This window comes from Dermacentor albipictus, chromosome 5 (assembly GCF_038994185.2).
Source record: "Dermacentor albipictus isolate Rhodes 1998 colony chromosome 5, USDA_Dalb.pri_finalv2, whole genome shotgun sequence".
NCBI lineage: Eukaryota > Metazoa > Arthropoda > Arachnida > Ixodida > Ixodidae > Dermacentor > Dermacentor albipictus.
In genome coordinates, this window is record NC_091825.1 from 159,353,610 (window position 1) to 159,360,344 (window position 6,735).

Sequence of the window (6,735 nt, forward strand, 5' to 3'; positions counted from 1 at the left end):
AGCTGGCAAATTGGGCGTTGCCCTCATCAGCCTTCGTGAGCTGTGACACGTGACACTCGACGCTCGCTGAGTCCCTGCAGATGGCCACAATAAAGTAAATTTAATATTGACTGTCGCCTTGCAGCGCTTAGGTATTGCATAACAAAATTCGTTTTTTTTTCTGTCAGAGTGTTCATTGTACTTTAATTAAGGAAGTTTTGCTGTGATCAGATTCACCAAGAAACTTGTGCGATCAACGTAAATTAAACTACTAACGGCAGTTTTAGGGGAGTAGCTTTTCAGTGAGTGCAGTATTTCTTTCTGGCTACGCGCATACATACACGAGCATGCGCACATGCACGCACATACAGACATGCACGCACACATACATGCATGGTTGGGTGGGTAGGTGTATACGCGCTTGCGCTAGATTCGAGTTTACGCGCTTGAATCAGGCATCTTGAAACCAGTTTGAAGAATCGTTTTGAAGTGATCCTTTTGTATCACGGAGAGCAGAAGCGACCTCGATCGAACATGGCGTCGATCTGATTAAGGTGCTATAGTGTCACCAAGTACCAGACACCGGAGCAGACGCAGGTGTCGCACGACTACAAGCTTCAACACAAACTGGTTTCTTGAGTGCGTGGAAGCATCTAGAAAACAGAAGAGCAATTGGCAAAACCACCTTCACATTACGAGCCAAGTGAGTGTTTCGTCCGCACCGGTCAGCACGCGGTTTCGTCCGTGTACCATCAATAAGCGGGCGTAATTATAACTGGGGTTTTGCTTTTTGCGCACGCAGACAGAATGCTTAATGACCTTGAACCGTTTGCGAGTGCCCGTGTCGCGTCTGTGCCGTGGGCAGACTCTTCCTTTTAGACTCATTGCTCGTCTCCGCACGTCGACGGTTGGCTCGGCGGCGAAGGCGTGGTTCCATTTCTACTATAGCGGGGCCACTTTCATTTATGCACGACATTCGGGACAAAGCTGTGGCTCCAGGTGACCGTTGCATTCTCCCTTGGTCGATGCTGGTGCTGAACACCACCCACCCGATAAAACCTTGCGAGAAGTTTGGCTCATGCGACTGAGGACCAGAATTTAATATGTCGTCGGTTTATTTAGCTGCTTTTTCGATCTGCCTGAATGAGTCCAGTATGATCGATTTCTTGCTATACTTCCCGCACATTTCATGGGTTTCTAACTGTGGCTGGTACTTATAGACCTTGCAGAAATCTGGTCGCATTCCATGCACTTTTGCACTGCCGCCATGGTATATAGCATGCCTTAATAACACTGGAGGGGTCGTTTGCTTCTTTTGCTATTTTGTCGAAAATATGTCATTACTAAAGTCATCCTGCATAGACAATCTGTTTTTTAATGGCAAGTCCTCGCTGACATCGCCAATTACCACCCGGAATTTATTTGCTCCTTCATTCGTTATATGCGCTATCGCGCTTTCGGTCAGAAATTCAACCATTCAAAACAGCGAATAATGAGCCGCCGAACATGTGTTCAGATTGAGGCCGGTGTTAGTTGGTCCTTTATAATGAGTGACCCAGTGAATGTTTCTTCTCTTGAAGGAGGATAGACAAGTCTCAATCTTTAATGGTGCCCGTATTTCCTTGTGTGTCGTACGTATTGGAGTTCATCAAAATATGCTACATAGTTATTTTATGCAGACTCTAAAAAATTACAATGAATCGCATTTGGAAAGTAGACGGCATATCTGTGCCCTATAGTCTTTGATAAATGTAAAGTGTATCATAACATAAAATGTTGGCTCGTCAGAGTCTGCTCACTGAAAAGAAGGCACAGTTGTAACTACGCATACTAAACCTTCTCTTCAATTCGTAAATGAGTGCACATATGAATACCCGAAAAAAAATCCGTTTATTTTCTATTTAAATGTGCAAAGCGAATCCACAGTAAGCATAATCAACGAAAAGAAAGCGCGAATATTGGGGGAGGTGTAAAGGAATAGAATCAACCAGGTCCGCAATAGGGGGGAAATTTATTCCAGTCAGAAAACTCCAAGTGGGCAAAGACGCTTAGGTCTTCATTTGGAATTTCTACGGACGGTTCCCTTCATATGCGAAGCGTAAGTGTTCATTTCATTTACTTAACATCGTGTGCGTTACACGACTGCAGCTGGATATCTTGCATCGGCCTGTCTCCTCTGACCGTGCTTTCAAATGAAAGTGAGTCCCGCGCCGAATTTCTGCTGCCTCGCCATGGGTTCCTGCTCTAAACCGCCAAATGCTGCTTGGTGCCTGTGATTCAGTGTACGCAAGATATATTTAGCCAGAAACTTCGGGCTCGATACCTAAATTCAGGAAGCATTTATTTTCTGCTATGTTGCCTGTAGGCCACACTTGTCAATAAATGGTTAATAATATGTCGCCTAGGTGGATAAGTTGTTCCGTTGGCTAGGATGGAGAGATAGAGAGAGAGGGATACGGAAAGACTGCGGTGCTGATAACTTTATAAACACTGTAGCAGGAAGAAAAAACTTATTCTGCAATACACATGAACCATGCAGTTTGCTTTTAAGTGCTCATGGCGTACTTCAGTATTCGTGCGAGCATAGAGGTTTCGCATGACCTTCGAAGTGCCAGGCACAGCGAATCTGCAGCATGGCGGAGGCTGAGGCAATGAACGCTGAACTAAAGCTATTATATATCTACATAAACAATAAAGGGAACAGTACTGGCCTTTGGTAGTTTGCTTGCACATGGTGCTGATCATTTAAGCTTCCTATAGAGCCGATGAACAACCCTCTAACCTCTTGCGCACACAGTGCTCATTTTGTCCATGTCGAAAATGTTTGCTTGTACTCGGTGTTCTACATGACTCCCAGTTACGCCTTTATATCTGCCTTTGTTATTCTATATTCTACAAAATCGTGCAGAGACCAACAAAAAGGGTTTGAAAGTAGAATTGGACCTTCATCGTCTTTAGCTGGCTGCTCTGTTATACTGCGCAATGAAAAGTGGGCCATAACTACTCCATCATAAAATATAGTATGCGCGATGTCCCACGTAACGTTAGCAAAACCTTAAAAATATGCAAATGACACGTAGCAGGACAGAACCAAAGTGTTTTTCCGAGAGTGAAAGAAGCCTGCGAATACACGCTAAGTGTCTCGTGTGGCCAGTCACGCGGCAATCTTGAGTACCTTTTTATATACCTACATGTATATACCTGCATTTATATACCTATATATAGTACCTTTTTATATTATTATTTGATGAAAAGTGTAAATGAGAAAATTCTAGACCGACATGAAAAACTCCGATGCCGCTTTCTGTTGCTCAGTACGTGCTACATAAAAGTGTTTTTTTTTTCCGAGTGTGAAAAAAGCCTGCGAATATACGCTGAGTGTCTAGAGTGACCAGTGGCGCAGCAATCTTGAGTGTATTCGTGGGCTTCTTTCGCGCTCGGAAAAAAAAAACACTTTTATGTAGCACGTATTGAGCAACAGAAAGTTCCATCGGAGTTTTTCATGTCGGTCTAGAATTTTCTCATTGACACTTTTCATCAAATAATAATATATAAGAAGTTGATTAATTATTTTAAACTAGTTATGTAATTAGGCCTAATTCAAACATAATCTGAGTATCTTCAAGTGGTGAAAACAACGTTACTTTGGTTCTGTTCAACTACGTGGCGTTTGCATATTTCTAATGTTTGGGTAAAGTTACTTGGCACACCCTCTATAAGCAACGAGTAAGGTTTTTTTACCGCTAGGGTGAAAAGTGCAACGTCCTCTTATTGTTACTCGCGTTCTTTGCGCAGGAGTGTTTATAATAAACGGAGTTGAACAAACGCAAACCATTTACTCACCGTCACGTTAACATGAATGCCCTCGCGGAACCAGACAGAGCTGCAAATATCTCGTCAGCTGGCCAAAAGACGAGCGAGTCAGCCTTCAATGTCCCAAACCAGGCGTACAGGTTTTGCCATCAGACAGCAATTACATTTTGGCTGCCGTGATTTGAGATCCATCTAAAGTGCATTAGCGTTAATTGTTTTCATAACTTCAGAAACACGTAGACATATCCGTAGATGAAAATTAGAACAGCGCACTATACACGTTCCATAAAGCTATTAATGATTAGCCGCGAGTGGCATGATCTTATATGTGGTGCTTCTGTAGCCACGCAATATAGTAGTTCACGTGGCACCGCCCTATAGGTGCAGCAAGGTTGAAGGTTGCCGCGGCTCTTTCACCTTGCACCCCCAAAATGCGAAACCTGACTTTAAGTTGCTGGTCCGACTTTGCCGAGCATCCTTGTGCAATCTGATAAACAAAATATGCTTTTAGTTAGGTAAAAAACGTGTTGCGGCTAACGGGATGACGTTATGCTATCTGAAGTGCAGGGTGTGCTCGTGGGCGCGTCTAGCTCGAATAAATTGGCGAGGTATGAGCAGAAGGCCGTCTCCTGCACTAAATATTTATTTCGAATATTACGGCGGAGAATGGTGAGGATACAACGTTCTTACATTGAAAGCATACTGACAATAATGCGTCGTAACCGCGTAATGTAATATTGTAGTACCATTAAATAACTGATGCAGGTCGAACATATTTCGCTATACGAAGTGCTTAGCATGACGATCTCTCTCATTTAGCGCAGTCGAATTAAGTCGTAAGCTTAAACAAACTTTCTCCATTCCTCTCACGAAAATCGTCCTACATCCCCCCACGCTTTTTGGATAATCCCGCTCGCCCTATACTGGAGCGCCTCTCGATGTTACAATATTACTTTCGGATCCGGTACATGGTGACGCCATGGTCCGTGTTAGCCGTATGCGTTAACTGCGTAGCCGCCATAAAAGCAGGTTGGGGGGTACAGGAAAACAAAAACAAAGAAAGAAGCCTCGGGGCCCGTAATGCACCCGATATTCCGAAAATACCTTCGAGCAGAGCGAAGTAATCCCCGGGCACTCTCCAGGGTCTCGGTTTTATGAAGTGTCGACAGAAGAGCATGATGGAGGAAAATCCCATTAAATGCTTCGCACTCGCTGCCGGGGCAAGTTCATCCCGCGTAGGCGTATCGCTCCGAGCAACCGCCGCCGACCATTACTCTGCGTGACCAGTGCTCGTCTGTCTTGCAGGGCACGAGCATACTCCGAAAACGAACCATCGGAACGGACGGATCCCACGCAGCCGCCCAGGTCTCGCGCGGCGCCTAGTCCTGCATAGAAGCGCACAGCTATCCCATCCGTTTTTAAGCGCAGAAAGCGTCGCGGTGGCAAGACCTCCACTGTTCAGGAATCGCAGCTATGTCTGCCGCAATAGAAACGTACAGTGTTGCGAAATGCAGAGCGTGAATCAGCCACTCTGTTGCTGTATTCACGAAGCACTCGCCGCAATTTTTTTATGCGTTTCTAATAGACGTTCGTATATGTCTAGTCAAGGCAGTTGCATGTAAGGCTCGATGTAAGGTACCGGTTAATTATGGGCTACCATTACACGCCACTTGCTGAACTAACCTGGCCAGTCTACGCAAGTTATGTCTCCCACAGCGCCTCGCGGTTTTAGTGACAAAAAGTACAGAACGTTGAATGACGCGTGGATTTAAAACAGTTGCTCCGTCCCTTGCGCTTTTAGAAACGGCCACAGAAAAGCGTCACTGCCGCGAGCCTCATAAGGTTGCGTTGGGAACGCTATGGCGGAAGATAGACACGCGAAGGCGGGTGAGGGATAAAGAAATAGGATATGCATGGAGAGAGAGCGTATACCTTCGGGCCTGTTCTGTGATGCGAGACGCGGCGTCGGGAATTTATGGTGGTGTCTGTCGGAGGCGGCAAATAATTAGGGCTCTCGATCGTAGCCTCTTCCTCTGCCTCCACCGCGCTTTGCTTCGCGCCACGTTTTCCGATCCCCCCAGGCTGCGCCGACGTTCCATGCTCGATACTCGTACGTATAGCCTTAGGTCTCGGCAGGGCTTGCGAGTCCGTCGCTTTGAAAGGCACCGGAAATTTACGAGCGAGCTGGCACTCAAGATTCGCGGAGGTTCGCCCATAGGAAAGATGTTTCTTGCCGAATTACTAACGTAGGGCTTTCTTTTTCTTTTTGCTCTGTTGTGCAGTTCCCTGAGATGCACCGCTCGCTTCTCGTTTTCGCTCATCGCATCGTCTTGTCCCTCGGGGTATTGTGCCGTCGTAGCTTATTCACGTGACGAGACGCACGTTAGGTGTTTATTAATGGGCGATGATGATAAGATTGGATGGTACCCCTTCTTTACTATTCAATACCACGAGTCTTGCGCTGAACAGTCGAGCTGCGTGTGCCCAATAAGTCACGCACATTTTTTATCCATGTATGCCAATACCTTGAGACATTGGTTGATGCATGTATTTTCTCTATCAGAAGGAATTAGGCGTTTCGTAATGTTTTTGAGGACTTCAAATCTTAGTCAATAAACAGGATCTCACGCACGGATAATGACGCAGCCCTTCGAGCAGTAAATAAGAACACAAAGGTAGGAATGGCGTATGAAGCAGCAGTCATTCGCCTATTTGGCATGTGTTTCGTTTTATAGTTTGCTTACCGTGATAAAAATTTGAGCACTAATAGATACATGGAATTCGCTTATTTTCCAAGCATACTTGAGTTTCAACTTTAACGTCTTTGCAGGCTCTAGTCATGAGGCAACATCGAATCTAGATTCAACAACAGTGTCAGCAGTCGTAAAGAAAACTTTAAGAGAAATTCTGGATGTAAGCAGTGACGAAGCAAGACAACTTGAA

The 6,735-nt window shown here is 45.2% G+C and overlaps 1 long non-coding RNA gene across 1 annotated transcript in view; it reads left to right on the plus strand.

Annotated features, from left to right (window-relative positions):
- The first annotated feature begins 467 nt into the window (after nucleotides 1-467).
- Nucleotides 468-6,735, plus strand: part of LOC135916657 (uncharacterized) — a 124,065-nt gene continuing 117,797 nt past the window's right edge. Inside the window, exon 1 of the long non-coding RNA XR_010569017.1 lies at nucleotides 468-682. This is a non-coding gene — a long non-coding RNA (uncharacterized lncRNA). The remainder of the gene's footprint in view (nucleotides 683-6,735) is intronic.